Raw genomic sequence first — 15,664 nt, forward strand, 5'->3', positions numbered from 1 at the left:
CGAGGGAAACAATGAACTTGAAGACGAGTTCAATGATGAAAACGAAGACGAAGACAACGGTACTAAAGAAGACGGATATGAGGATGACGGCGACGGTGGTGTTATTGGAGACGAATGCGAGGACGAGGGAGCCGAGTAGCTTTTTTTTTATTTTAATTTAATGCTTACTTTTAGTGAAATATTATTTGTTTAGTTATAATTGAAAAAAAAATGATTTATATGATTTTGCAGTTATTAAAAGAGTTTTGATTACACCCTTTTTGTAAAATTTTAAAATGATGACCGGACATCATAACTTGAAATGCTTGAAAATAAGGAATTATAACTACACATGATAAGTGCATTCGTTTAAAAGAGAAGTTCAGGGAAAAAGCCAATGAGAATTGTCTTGCTCAAACATAAATCTAATACAATACCAAAATGCCACTTCACTAAATTTTTTTTAAACGACCAACTAAGTAATGCCGGATACTTCGTACGTGGCTCTTATTGGCTAAAGGTAGCCCGAGCCGGCCTCAAGTCCGGACGGACGGAGCCCCTAGCGGTCCACCTATTGAGGGATTCTCCAGATAAAACCCGACCCCCACGCCCGCCAAACGGCACGGCAGCAAGAAGCCGGTAAAACCGGGTGAGATCAGAACTCGAACACTGAAAAACCATAATTCTCTCTCATATCTAATATTTAAATTAATGATAGTGAAATTTAAACATCTTACCTCTTACCTCTTACTAACAAAGTGAATACACTTGGCACATCCCATTTATATGCCACTTCATTAACAGAAGGATAAGATAATAAAACAAAACTGCACATAAAAATGTGTGGCAATAAATTAAATCTAAATATCTAGAAATCGTCTTCAACTTGGTTTGATCTTGAAACATAACCACTCCTGTGCTTTCCACTACGTCACCTCAAACGTCATTGTTTTACACCATATAAAACCCATCTCAGTTCTCGTCATTTAAACATACTCAAACTCACAAACCCATAATTAGTAGTTTATTATTAGCTTCATCAAATCCTATACGACAATGACAAAAATTGTTACTAATACTCAACCTCACTTCCTGGTTATCACCTTTCCAGCCCAAGGTCACATTAACCCTGCTTTCCAGATCGCTAAACAACTCGTCCGGTTAGGTGTTAAAGTCACCTTCGCCACCACCATCTCAGCCTGCAACAAAATCAGCAAAGCTGGCAGACTTCCCGAGTGTTTTAACTTTGCTTTCTTTTCAGATGGCTTTGATGATGGTTACAAGCCCATGGTGGATGACACCACTGTATACATGACCGAGTTAAGGAACCGGGGAGCACAAAGCTTGAAAGAAACCATTCTTTCCAATGCGGAAAACGGAACCCCGGTTACTTGTTTGGTTTACACACTCCTCCTTCCATGGGCTGCCAAGGTGGCAAGTGAACTTAATGTGCCATCAGCAATGCTTTGGATCCAACCCGCATCGGTGTTGCGTGTCTACTATTATTACTTCCATGGGTACAAAGAACTCATTGGGGACGATTGTACCGAACCCTCATGGTCCATTCAGTTACCAGGGCTGCCATTGCTCAAGATTCGTGATCTTCCCTCGTTTTGTAACCCTGCGAACACGTACAATTTTGCTTTGCCTTTGTTCAAAGAACAGCTGGATGCGCTGGATTTGGAAGAGAAGCCGACGATACTCGTGAATAGCTTTGATGCGTTGGAAGACGAGGCGTTGAAAGAGATTGATGGAAAGCTGAAGATGGTTGCGGTTGGACCGTTGATTCCTTCGGCTTTCTTGGATGGTAAGGATCCGTCTGATAAGTCTTTTGGGGGAGACTTGTTTGAGAAGACGAAAGATTATGTGGAATGGATGAACACAAAGCCTCAAGGGTCCATTGTTTATATATCCTTTGGTAGCATCATAATGTTGACAAAGAAACAAAAGGAGGCAATGGCACACGGATTGTTGGCGAGTAGGAGACCGTTTCTATGGGTGATCAGAGATAAAGATGGAGATAAGAAAGGCGAGAAGACCAAAGAAGAAGAAGATGAGGAATTAAGTTGTATGGAGGAAGTTGAACAATTAGGTTTGATAGTTCCATGGTGTAGTCAACTAGAGGTGCTATCACACCCTTCTCTAGGTTGTTTTGTGACACATTGTGGTTGGAATTCGACGCTTGAAAGTATTGCTTGTGGGGTTCCAGTGGTGGCCTTTCCTCATTGGACGGATCAGTCGACAAACGCTAAGCTCTTAGAAGATGTGTGGGGAACCGGGGTGAGGGTGACTGCGAATGAGGAAGGAGTTGTCGAAGGTGAGGAGATACGAAGGTGCGTAGAAATGGTGATGGGAGGACACGAAAGAGGTGTATCAATGAGAAAGAATGCGGAGAAGTGGAAGGATTTGGCAAGAGAGGCTATGAAAGAAGGTGGTTCTTATATGAATCTTAAGGCTTTTGTTGAAGAAGTTGATGGGGGTTCGAGTCAAGAAAAACTGGTCACGATATCGAGCAAAGAAATGAATAATCTCGAATCCAAGTTGGAATCAGTTATACGAGTCTAATAGTCAAGTGTGACTGAATTTTATGTGGTTGATGAAATCGTTAAATTTAAAATACTAGGGATATGAAAGGTATTAAAATTATGTGACTACTGTTATTGTAAATTTAAGTGGTTGTGACTTGTGACTTCATGTGGTCCTAGAATAAATCATATCCCGTCTTGAGCAATAGGCCTCTATATGTTTCTTTGCCTTTATGTTGTCTTTCATTTTGTATTTGTCTATTACGTTATTTTCAATACGCATATGGATTAACGATTATCGTCTTACAAGTGAAAAAACCGGGACGATTAATTATTTAATCTTAACAAGTTGTATAATAACAATATATAGTCATGGAAATGAATTCAGTAGAATGGAAAATTTAAGATAACGTAATAATTTTTTTATGGATATATATTGAATTGGAAACTGTAAACATATTAATGGTAAGTTTTGAAATAATAATTATCACAACCCAAGTACACATGGAAACCAGATAAAAGCGACTTTTCCGGCCCAATCATAACCATTGACCCTTTCATTTGTAACCCCTGTTTGGTATGAATCAACGAAAGTTCGCAATAGAATAGACTATTGCACACACCAAAATGAAAGGGTAAAAAGAATACAAGATTTACGTGGTTTGGTCAAGCTGACCTACATCCGCTAGTTACAACTAGAGTTTCTTTATTACTCAATGGTACATAGATTACAATTACAATAGATGAAATTTTATAAATATCATTAGGGTTTACGGCTTAAGGAACAAGAAAGTCAAACGAGCTTTCCATCCTGAACTAGTTAGGCTCGAAAGGACATCACCAAACCCTAATAATCTCCCACTTAAAAGGCTTGCGAATACTCCAGCTCACCATCAAAGTAAAAAACAACCCTAATTCTAGTATTCTTCAATAAACAAGTTTTCCAATCCTCCAGTTTATGTAAACAAGCTAAGACTTCCAGTGACAGAAATCAACCAAGCCACTAGTTCCAAGAACAAGCTAAAACTTTAACAATAGAAGTTCTCCAAACCGTTTGTTTTCCATGAACAAGCTAAGATTTCAAGAATTCACCTAGTTGCAATAACCCTCTTCATAAGTTACTTGAAAGGCCAGTTGAAGCTCCCCAGAGCTCTAACTCAGTTGTGACAAAACCTATCAATGACCCATTCTCTATCTCAACTAGCTTGCACAATCCACCGGATTCAGAGATACATCAAGAACTATCACCACTCTCCAAATTCTACAAACAATTTCTACGAGACAATTTCACCATCGCAATCTTGGTTTTCAAAATGGAACCACCTTTTGAAACCGTGTATGGAACACGCCTCGTGCTTCCATTGTTACCAAATTTCTGTACTAGTTTATACCCCCGAAAACATTCAGCTAACATTTAGCTCCAACTCAGTCATGACAAAACCTGCCACCATATTTCCATTGATCACCTCCATTACAACCACCAAACCTTACTTCTAGTCCTTTCTTATCAAGCTTAGACATATAAGTTAACTTTTTTTTAACCCTAACATTCTTCCTCCACGTAGTTCCCAACGGAGTAACAAGATCAACATCTCTAATGTTCGTTACTTGAAGAATCTCATCATTAGCAAGTCCTACCTTACCAAAGTCACAACTTTCAAATTCACCCTCGTCTCCCCGTTGCGCATGGCATGAAACGAAACACTAGAATCCATGAACTAAGAGTCAACACTACCTTCCACACTACAAGTTAGGATATCACCCCTAGTGGCTACCTCAGCACTGTTCAAATCCTTTTTACCATCCTCTTTCTTAGAACCTGGGCACTGACTCTTAACATGTGACACTCGACATTTAAGGTTAACTTCGTTAACTAAACTCGATTATCTCCGTTAACTCCGTTAGGAAACACACATGCATTTACCGTGTCACGTGAGCACACACATGAGTATGTCCACGAATGTTGATGGTTTAATAAGAATAACAAGTAAAAGTAATAATAACATAACAAGTACAAATTATAACAACAGAATGCATTTAACTTTATAATGTGTTATACGTTCATAGGTGAACCTTTCTTGCTATTTGTACAATGCTACATGTCACACTTATATTAATATAAAGTTAATATAAGTTAAATTAGGGTTAAATAAAGGAATTCATTTAATACCACATCCATGTAATTGTTTATCATCAAAATAATGACAAATTAAGTGTTAAACACTTGGTTTGCATTTCTTTTCTCTTGTCTTTCTCTTGGCAGAAATTCTTCACACACATACACACACTTACTCATTTTCTCTCATGGATACACACACATATACTTTGTTTTGGTGTTGGATCAAGAACAATACCTAGGAGGCTTAATTGGTTGATTTCTTTGCATACATCAAGTAAGTGATTATGTTATGATCTATTCTTTATGTGAGTGAAATTGGGGATATGGAAATCTAGTATCTAAATCTTGATAAACAGGTGTAATCTTATTGGAATTTAAAGGCAATCATGTTGGATTTTTGAGTTTTGAGGTTTGTGGAGTCTTGACGGATTCGTAATACTTAATCAAATTGATTGGTTCTTGAGTCGAAAACGTAATTTGTTGAATCTAGTTTACAGAAGCTAAGGCTCATATTTTTTTTGGATGTGTTTAAGTCCTGTTTTTCCATTTTATAAGTTAAGGTGTCAAATCTGAATTTTAAAGAGTAAAGTTGGAATCTTTTACAAGAGTCATAACACATTCCTTGTGTAATAATATGTAATTAAATTGTAATAAGACCTATTTCTTTGAGTTTGTGATATTTTCCAAGTGATATCATCTAAAATCTTAAATGTACAATTTATAATGATTTTTCGTAAACTAACGCCGGAAGATCACTGAAAGTACCCCTTGGCGATCTAAAATTTTTCATAGTTGTTACATAAAATTTTGTGACAAAGTCAAAATATTCTTAAGTTACAGAAATATATAGTATCATTGTATATTATTTGCTTAATTTTATTTGAATGTTTACTATTTTACTAAAATTAATCATGTCACACCCCGACTTAGGGCCTAGGCGTGTGATCACCAGTTGGTACTTGTTTTGTAAATATATCAAAGTTTACGGGTTAATTTTAGCGGAAGACTTTAGGTTGAATATAATATTAATTTACATTGAAAATTTACTTGGGAATTAAATACCCAAGTATAGTTTACAAAATATAGATTTCATAATACAAGGATTTGTCTGTAAAAAACGGAGCCATCTTGTACGCGCTTCTATCTTCATAAGACTCCAATCCTTGCTAATGCTACTAATGCTTAATTACCTGCAATGGGTTGGAAAAATACGTCAGCTATATGCTGCTGAACACGTATGACTCGATAAAACATTTTGAATGACGATTACAATACAAACATAGTTTTCTTGACAAACTAAGCGAAAGCATTTCTACTTCCGGTATGTGTACCACTGCCCTACACACACAACGGTATTCTCCAAGCCAAACGGCCCTGAACTGAGAACTGGTCATGACCGTTTAAGCTCGCGGCTTCATTGCCTTTGATTGATTGATTGAGCTTTAACAGTTATGTCTGGATCCATACACATGCGTATTCGGTCTGAGTTAATTTTATTCTCTTCTTTGTATTATAACGTTTTAGAGATTACACGATCTCATGTGGACATTGATTGACTCGTTAAGACAAACACCCGTTCGTCTCATTGAGTATAAATATGTTTTGACTGATTGAAAAGGTTAACGTATTCACCTGTACCGTCGGTGTTGAAAACCTTGACTGATTGATTGATTGATTGTGAATGATATTAACCTATATACAAATAGGTTTGTATGAATGTTTTGATGATGTTAAGCTATGATTGTAAGCTTAACCTTGAAATCATTTATCTTTGATTGTGAATGAAAACACTTGGTTTTATGTGACGTTTGGTATAGCATGCTTTGGCCTAATAGGTTCTATCACATTGGTAAGTTTCTCCAGGTAAGTAAATGGGTCCCTCGGTTGATTGGGATTTGTACGAATTACTTTTCCTCAGGAAAGAAACTTACTACTAGTGGTATCCCCCTTCCAGTTACTACATGCCCGTCAAAATATATATTTTGTTTGACATTACTTCATCATGAAGTAACGTTTATGAAAACTTGATTGTGAATGAGATTGTTTATAAAATACGATCAAGGTTAAAGGCCATAGCCTCGATTGATAGTCTAAGCTATAATGTAAATAACTTAAACATAACTCCTACCTTAAACGAGAACTTAGATTGATAATAAGAGAAAGGCAGGATCTTGATCTACTCGCTTATATGATTGCTACTTGATTATAACTTCGTTCCTTGCATGAATTTCGAGAAAATGGCATGTCGGTTTGTTACGGCAATGGGGCACACCTTTCGAGGCTAAATGTGTGAATGTGAAGGTGTGTTTTGGGATGAAATGGTTCAAACCCGTAGCCCTCTATTTATAGGCAGAAATTGGACCCTAACGCAATACGCGATGGGTTCCTTGTGACCCGTCGCGTATCGCGACGCCGCCTTATCTGCGTGTGACACGTGGCCTATCATATCATGCCACGTGTTGACACGTGGTTGGACACGTGTCCGGGTTGCTTAACCTGGTCATCGCGCTACGCTATGATCTCTTGTACTGAGCCATCGCGTATCGCCAAGCCGCCCATTTCTGGGTTTATGTGCAAGGCCATCGCGCTACGCGATGGGCTTATATTTACCCCGTCGCGTATCGCGATGGGTGAAGTTTTCAGATTGTTCAATATTGGTCCCTCTACTTATATAAGTTAGTATTTTAGGGCTAAAACTTAAAGGGTAAAAGACGCGGTGTTACAAATCAAGATACCGCTGAAGTGCCATCAAAACGCAGATTCTGGAAATTATATGCGATTGATTAAACCTCAACTATATTGACTTAAATTGTGATATTAGTGGTTAGACAACGTCCAAACATTAGTTAGTTGTTGTAAACGTTAACCTTCCATGTTGTAGGAATTTTTAATAGTTTGCGAACAAGTTGTTGCAATGATAATGTTATTAGTTTACGTGTATGCGTTTGGAATATTGTTTATTAGAAATGATACATAACACTTATAAACAAGCATGCTTGCATTAATAAGTCACCAAGGTGTAGTCGGGTTAACTCGATCAAACTTGGTCAACGATCAACCCGGTCAATCTTTTTGGTAAAAATGTCAACAAAATTGGACCTTTTGGTTAGAGGTCAGCAAAATTTGGACCTTTTGGTCAAAGATCAACGAAAGTCAAACTTGGTCAAAGTCAACAAAGTCAAACTTAGGTCACACATGAAGAAACAATGGGATTGTTTGGATACTAGAGGTTCTAGGAACCACTACACCTTTATTTTTGTACTTGTACACTTAGGATTCAAGTAATTGACTCTTCGCTTTAGCAGTTGACTTTACATAATTAGCACACGTTCGAGGTGAGTTTCACGGCCCAAATATTTTACATACTTTTCCTTTCGGGGGACAAAGCATGCACAAACATTATGGATATTGTAAGACTGTTTTATCTCATGGATACATAGTGTAATTACCTACTGAAAGTCCTCACACACATCGGACCATTAAGGTTAACTGGCGAGACAATATTAAGTAGTACTATTAGGTTTGATAAAACCCACATACGCTAAAACACTACTGGAGGTCGGATGGATGTAACATTAGCCTAATCACATTACCAAGTTGCCAAGTTCTAGTAAGGCTTGGAGGGAGGTACACAAATGAACACCTGTTAGCTTCGGTCGCAATGGACCCCGCACTATTGTATCATGATATATAGAGTAATTAACCAGTGATAAAACTTTGTTTAATTTATCTGCACGTTTTGATAACTTGTTTTTAGATACAAACTGGTGAACTCACGACCATTGTGTTGACACTTTTTAACATGTCTTTCTCAGGTCGCTATGGTGCACATATGTAGTTAGGATTGCATCTTTGTTGCATGAATTTTATCAAACAACCAAGCTTGTTTTGGTTACTTGAATTGTAGTGCATGGGTATTCAAATTGTACTCCAGTATTTTGGAACAATTACTTGTTTTTACGCTTCTGCAAACACAACAGCATTGTAATAATACTTTTTCGAATTAATGAGTAACAATAAATATATTTTTTACAGTAATAAATGGTTGTTTAAGTACGACACGTGGCTAGATCTTGGTATTAGTTGAAAATTGAGGGTGTGGAATAACATGCCTCACCTTGTTGCAATTCCAACACCTCACATTCTTCTGAGCTCTAGACGAACTCTTTCTCTCACTCCCACTATCCTATTGCTTGCCCTTCCCTTTACACCATAAAACATCCTAGAAGATGATCCTTCACCGGGCTTTTCTGGCGAGTGGCGTCACGAAGCACAATATCTCAGATCCCTTCAAATGTCGTACCTGCAGACCCCACAGAATGGTAACCGTAGATATAATTCCTGACCAGCTATTAGGAAACAAAGATAACATCACCAAAGCTTAATGAGACACCAAAGCTTGATTCTCATCATCGAACTTAATTTCCACAAATGATAATATGGACAAAAATGAGTTCAGATTGTTAATGTGAGTAGTTAATGAGCCACCCTCGTTCTTTCTTGTCATGAATAGTTCCCTCATCAAGAACACCTTCTTACTTGCTGATGCTTCTCATATATATTTGACAAAGCCAACATCATACCATGAGCAGTGGTTTCATGTCTGATGATAAAGCAACATCCCTCATCAAATCCAATGTAATAGCTCCTCTACCTTTCTTGTCCTTTGAGTTCTGATCAACTTCATCATCTTTACTCATATCTTTTACATTCTCTTCCAAAACTACATCCAAATCCCTTTGAGAAAGTAAGGCATCCATTTGCATCTTCCACCAACCGAAATTAGTACCATTAAACTTTTCAATCACAGCCTTCCCATATCCAACCATCTTATATAGTAGACAACAATACGATTCACACAATAACTGTATCCTAAAACATATATTGTAATTTGGCCAGTCAAAACCGGATTTTTTTTAACAAAGGAAACTACACCCGAATCAAACCAAAAATCCAAGCAACTCGAATAACGTCAGAAACTTGAATACCCAAAATAGTAAAGAAACAATCCAAACAAACCCTAATCAGAAAACAAAAAAAGAAAGGAAGCAACTTGTTTATTCCCTTATAATCGGCAACTGAAAAATTGCTGTAAAAAGGGTGGTTCACAGTCGCAATCCAAAAAAGGCAACTGGAGAATACTGATCTGGTCAACTGGAGGGTCTGTGCACACAAGAACGTAAACGGGTCGTGCCGATTTCAGCAACAATATTTTTTTTTGTTTTCTCTAAAACCCTCCCATATGTATGTGGATAATCCTTATGTAACAACCCTGATTTTAGGACTTAATTTTTTTTCTAACACATCAAATTGTACAGCTTTCGAGGTGAGCAAAGTTTTCTAACATAAAATAATCACAAGGATTATTTTAATATATAAGTCAAAGTAATTGTACTAATCACTTACTAAACCATAAACGAACACATACGACACATGAGACGTCAATAAACCATTCTAGTTAACAAGCGAAGTAATAACTGTAGGTTCCCAGTCGGATCTACACAGGGTTATCTCGTAACACGAGGGTGCGGAATTCCCACGTAATACGATACGAGTGTAAGACAAGTAATACGTTGAATCGGAAAAACGAACACACTGGATAATATTTTAAACTTGATATATTGCTAATCGCCAACACGTGATACACAAGATCACAAAACAACTCTTTCACCAAAAACTAAAAAACCCCCTATCAAAATGGCCGAAGTTGAGGTATATATATACCTCGACAACTTCGCCTGACATACTAACTTCGCTACTCCCTAAGTTCACTCAAACAAATCAGCGAACATAAAAAACTCAACAGTATTCGACACGAAACAAACAAGACTAAACGATTACATACACAGACAAAACACAAGATACTGAACTACTGACATCATGCACCAACAGACTCCCCCTTGGCAGTAGCTTCATATCTCTATCTTCATTCTCATGTCTTGTAGTCTCAAAAATCACGTGCCATCCGTCTTCAAGCATGAATGCCATGCCTTACACAGACAGAGACAACCCTCTGGTACTTCTTGGCTTCATCCTTCCAGGCAGGAATGTAAAATATCTTCTTACCATTCAGTACCTGCAAATCAGCCTGAGACAAATTAACCAAGTGCATGGGATCATACACTCTCAGAATCTCCTGTTCGTCCTCATCTTCCATAATAGCTTCAGCTGTCTGACAATCAACGTACCACCACTTGAGATCTTTTAACACATCCTTGGGCATCATCTTCATCGGCACCTCTTTCAAGCAACGAATTGGATTATACTTCATTACCATCCAGGGCTTGCCATCAGCCCGCATTCCTCGATCCTTATCTTCAACCAACCTTCCTTTCTGAGGCTTTAGAAGTTCAAACTTTTTCTCCTTAATAGCTTCCTTCCATACTATCTTTCCAATTATTCTTGCAATATCATCATCACTCCTATTAATCAATCTCAAACGAGCCAAATCTTTCACCTCACACTCAGGCAAGGTGTTGAGCGATCTTAATGCCTTCTTAAAATACTGAATTCCATTATAACGCTTAATCACAAACAACTTCAACTGGTCGTCATACAACCAGCAGATGATACCTCTCTTGGACTCAGCGTACCCCTTGATGTTGTAACTCTTCTTAAACATTGTTGGAACTGCAGGCTTCTTTTTCTTGAAGAACCACTGAGCACAGCCTTCTTTCCATCTCGGCTGTTCTTCCCACTCGGACTCATCTGACATATTTGCATCCTGACTCAAGTTCTCTTTATCAACATTCGGAATATCGTGCTCTACACCATCATCAACGATGTCCCCTTCTTCTAAATCACTATCAATCTCTATCTGTTCCCCAATCTTTCCAATCTCATCAGCCGTTAACACATCATCAGCTGACTCATCATCATCATTTCCCAACACTTCCTCATCATCTACAACTACCACATTCTCACAACCCGTACCGCCTGACAGACCAGCAGACTCCCCCTGAGATGTGGAAGTCCCAAGAGTTTGTTCAGTTCTTGGCAACTCACCACCTGCACCTTCCGATGCATTGGGATCATCGTCTCTGTCTTGCCTCTTTTTGGTTCTCAACTCATCACCCTTGCAGCTCATCTCCCCCTGAGATGCTAAGAACTGTTTTAGAGCATCAAATAGTTTACAGTGTTCAACCAGGAGGGACGATTGGATCTGATTTTCTGCCACAAGTCGCTGGATAGCTTGAGTCTGGATTAGATTGATTCTTGACTGTTCAGCAACTACTCGTTCAAGAGCCGCTATCCTTTCAGAATCAGACAAAGTAGCATCAAAATTAAAACGCATATGAGAATTATCTTGAGCATACGGTGGAGGAATTCCCAAACTAGCTGGTATATCCGATGTAGACTGAATAGTGACCGCGGGTGGTATCGAAACAGACAACCCCGTAGTAGCAACCAACGTTGACTCAAAAACCGTGCAATAACCTCCGATGGAGTAAGAGTAGGAGGTGGCAAGGAAACTATTTCAGGAGCAGTAAACTGAAACGAGGTTGGTGGAGTACCAAAAGATGATGACGTTGTCACGAAAGAAACACCAGTGGTAATCGGTACTGTTACAGTCACAGATGCAGGAACCATAGTCATACCAGATAATGAGGGTGGAGAAAAACGAACAACCCTCGAACTTTCACCAACTCTTGAGCTTTCACCAACTCTTGCTTTCATTGATCTTCATACCATCCGATATAAGTCCTCCTCATAATCAGATTCACTATCGTCTGAGTTTTTCTATCGCTTGCCATGGATTCGTTCTTGTCTGGCAAGGATTTGTTGCGCCTCAACGATATCGTCAGTAGAGGAGTCAGAGTCGGCTCTGTCAGAATGAGCCACCGAAGTAGCGACCATGGACACATTTACCCCAGACGCCTCAGCTACGAAGGCTTGAATTTCAGCAGCTGGATAAACCCGGTCCATGTCAAAGAAACCTTGCCCTCCAAAGGCAACTTCAAGATCAACATGTTGCTCCGGAGCAACAACAGGATCAGCAGGCGGTGCTTGCTGTACCACGGGTGGTGGTTGAACCACAGGAGGTGGTTGCGGAACATTTCCCTGTTGCGGTGTCGGATCAAGAAATTCATCACCCGGTGGAGCAACATACGTAGGATTCACCAGATAACCAAACAAGGCAGTGTGCCTCGGACGGAGTTCAGGATTACTTCGAGCACTTGAGGACTTACATTGCGCAAAGATCCTCTTGGACACACTTTCCACATATTAAATAGGGCGTCTTTGTGGCAAATTAGGAGATACATGATTCAGAATCATCTGTAGAAATCTCGGATACATCAAAAATCTTTCTCGAGCAACCGCACGCCTCTGATGATCAATCTCATAAAAAATCATCTGACCAAAGCTGTAAGGCTTGTTGTAGGTCAGAGCAGTCATTGCCAATTGCATTGTTGCACCCATACCATCTGTACCAGCTTTCCGACCAGACATGCACACTATCATCACGTGCATAAGAAACCGCCACTGATCAAACAAAAATCCTTTCCTCCTCTGAGAGTCTCCCAACGGACCCGAATACCCCATACGCAGAAACGCACCATCTCTGAAGGAGGCCGAAAATTCAGTAGGATCATCAGTAGTTTCAACCCCAAGCTGTAAAGCTACTCTTATCTGTTCGGCCGAGAACTGTACCACTTGATTGTTAACTGTAGCGCGCATAACTGGAGGATCAACCCTACAGTCATATTCAACTGTTCGCCAAAAGTCTTCAATATTTGGTAGTGAAATGGGAAGAGTAGTCGTGATGGCGTGAAAAATACGTGAGCGAACGAGAAATGAAATGATCTCAAGATAGTCGTCTATACCACGAGCATCCGGATCCAAAGTGATATACATGTTGTGACCCGGAAAGAACTGTCGGTTATAATCTCCACCTTCATCACCACCAGCACCACCAGCACCTGCCACAGCAGCCATATCTGCAAAATAAACGAGCCAAGTCAGATCATAATACCAACATTTGACAACTTCGCCCAGCATGAATTAGGCGAAGTTGGAATGTCAGCGAAGTTATGGGACAGGCGAAATTGACAAGTTCGCTCAACCCCTAACTTCTCCCTATGAACGGCGCACACATAATACCCAGGTAAGGTTTTTAATGTCCGATCAAAGAATGTCAATACAAACAGTGGAATACGATTAGAGAGATGAATCACTAATAATCACGAATATCCTTCAGCTCGGACCGACAAAGAGCGACGAGGGTTTGGTTCAATAATGAACCTAAAACATGTCATTGTGGATCAGATTACTTATTGATACAAAATAATTATGTAACACAAAATCATGACGAACCTTACCACATGAACGAAAAAAAGTTTTAATAAGTCTTGATTCAGGGGATAAGTTCGCCGAGGGTTTGTGTAGTTTAGAGGTTTTGACCCAATTTGACCACCGTTTTCCCTTTTATACCACAAAAACCCAGCAACGAAGTTAAGGATAACTTCGCCCTGTTGTTTATAACTTCCCCTTAGGTCAACCCCTTGGTCAACTTTGCTTATTTTGTCACCAATTAACTTCGCCATTTAGTTAACTTCGCCCGAATAGACTTACAAACAGTAACATATAAAGTGGATCAAAGGGCAACATGCTTTTAAAAGTCTCCAAAAAAGATTTAAACTTAATGATCAAAGAACAAAGTAACCAAGTTTTATAAAAGTAAACCATAAAACGAAATGCATAACGAAAATTTGAGTAATAAAATAAACGGGATCAAATTTCAGTCTTGACAAGAACCTGCATGTTTTAGAAAAGATCCGAACAGGAATCATACTAATTAAGTGGCTGTCACATAGATCCATGTTCAGCGGTATTATGACATAAAGAAACAGGTTGTAAGCAGGTATACAACTTAGTATGGTTTTCATCGCTTCTGTGATACGGATTAGGTTCAATTAAGATCAAAATTTAGGTGTACATCACATGAAAGATTGTGGTGCCTCCTATCTATTCTCAAGGCTTATTTGGCTTTCCCCAAGTCACCTCGAGTTGACTTCGACCCGTAGTGTCTGATTAATCTGTAAGCACACATTGATCTTCAGATTCTTCTTCCCGTTATATCTCATACTTTGACAGATTCATCTTGCCTCTTTGTAGATATGTGTAATAAAATAAGCTTCAGAAGGCTTAACAATAATAGCCATAGTTTTTTTTTTAATAAACACCTTTATACAACTTCATAATTGAATTCAACTGCAAGTCCCGAATCTGGATCACTGCAGGAACTTAATATTATCTTCGCGGGAATCAGAACACTCACGGGCTCGTGTATGACTGGGTAATCACTTTTCTGCCTATCATTCGGAAAGATGTATATGGAGACATGCACAACTCAGAATGATTCTCCACATTAAATCGAGAAGATTTAGTTTGTATCACTTCTACTTTTACGTACCATAGAAAGCTACCATAACATACAATGACTGTTCTAGAGTCTTTTAGGCCTAATAACTTCACCAGTTAAGCACACAAGATCAGTTTTTCTATCACTTTCCAAGGTTGGATCAATTTTCTTTTAAACATCGTATTGAAACTTCTTACGAAGTTATAGACTTGAAAAATTATATCATCTCACATAAAAAATTTAAATTCTATCGCCCCGATCAAGTCAAAGTCTTCAGGTAAACGACTATCCTGAAGATCCAATGGATCAGCTGGACCGACCACATACGAGTATGTGTCCTTCTAACTAAGTATGAACGACTATTTTTCAGCGAAAGAATAAAAACCCATCATAAACCGCCCCGGTCACTTTCAGTCATCTTGTTAATGGCTATCCTCATAATCTACAAGTAGAAGTAAGGACCAAACATATCCGAAGATATGTCCTTCAAACTTAAGCAATCGACATAATTTTAAGCGATATTTTTTTTCTTTTTTTTTTTTACTGAAAACAAGGTTACTCGGAATTGATCATCATATTAAGCTCAACAAGATTTTGAAAACGGGATCAGTCAAACGCTTTAGTAAAAAGATCGGCAAAATTATCCAAAGAATCAACCTTTTCAAGCACAATTAATTT

The 15,664-nt window shown here is 38.7% G+C and overlaps 1 pseudogene across 1 annotated transcript; it reads left to right on the forward strand.

Annotated features, from left to right (window-relative positions):
* Positions 1–929: 929 nt before the first annotated feature.
* On the forward strand, positions 930–2,691 carry LOC143533149 (UDP-glycosyltransferase 75C1 pseudogene; annotated as a pseudogene). Its single transcript, XR_013135304.1, has 2 exons — positions 930–2,568; positions 2,614–2,691. The product of XR_013135304.1 is annotated as a UDP-glycosyltransferase 75C1 pseudogene (transcript).
* The last annotated feature ends 12,973 nt before the right edge of the window (positions 2,692–15,664 follow it).

This window comes from Bidens hawaiensis, unplaced genomic scaffold (genome assembly GCF_021521415.1).
Source record: "Bidens hawaiensis isolate Kalapana, Puna unplaced genomic scaffold, B.hawaiensis_p1.1 tig00000702_1, whole genome shotgun sequence".
Taxonomy (NCBI): Eukaryota; Viridiplantae; Streptophyta; class Magnoliopsida; order Asterales; family Asteraceae; genus Bidens; species Bidens hawaiensis.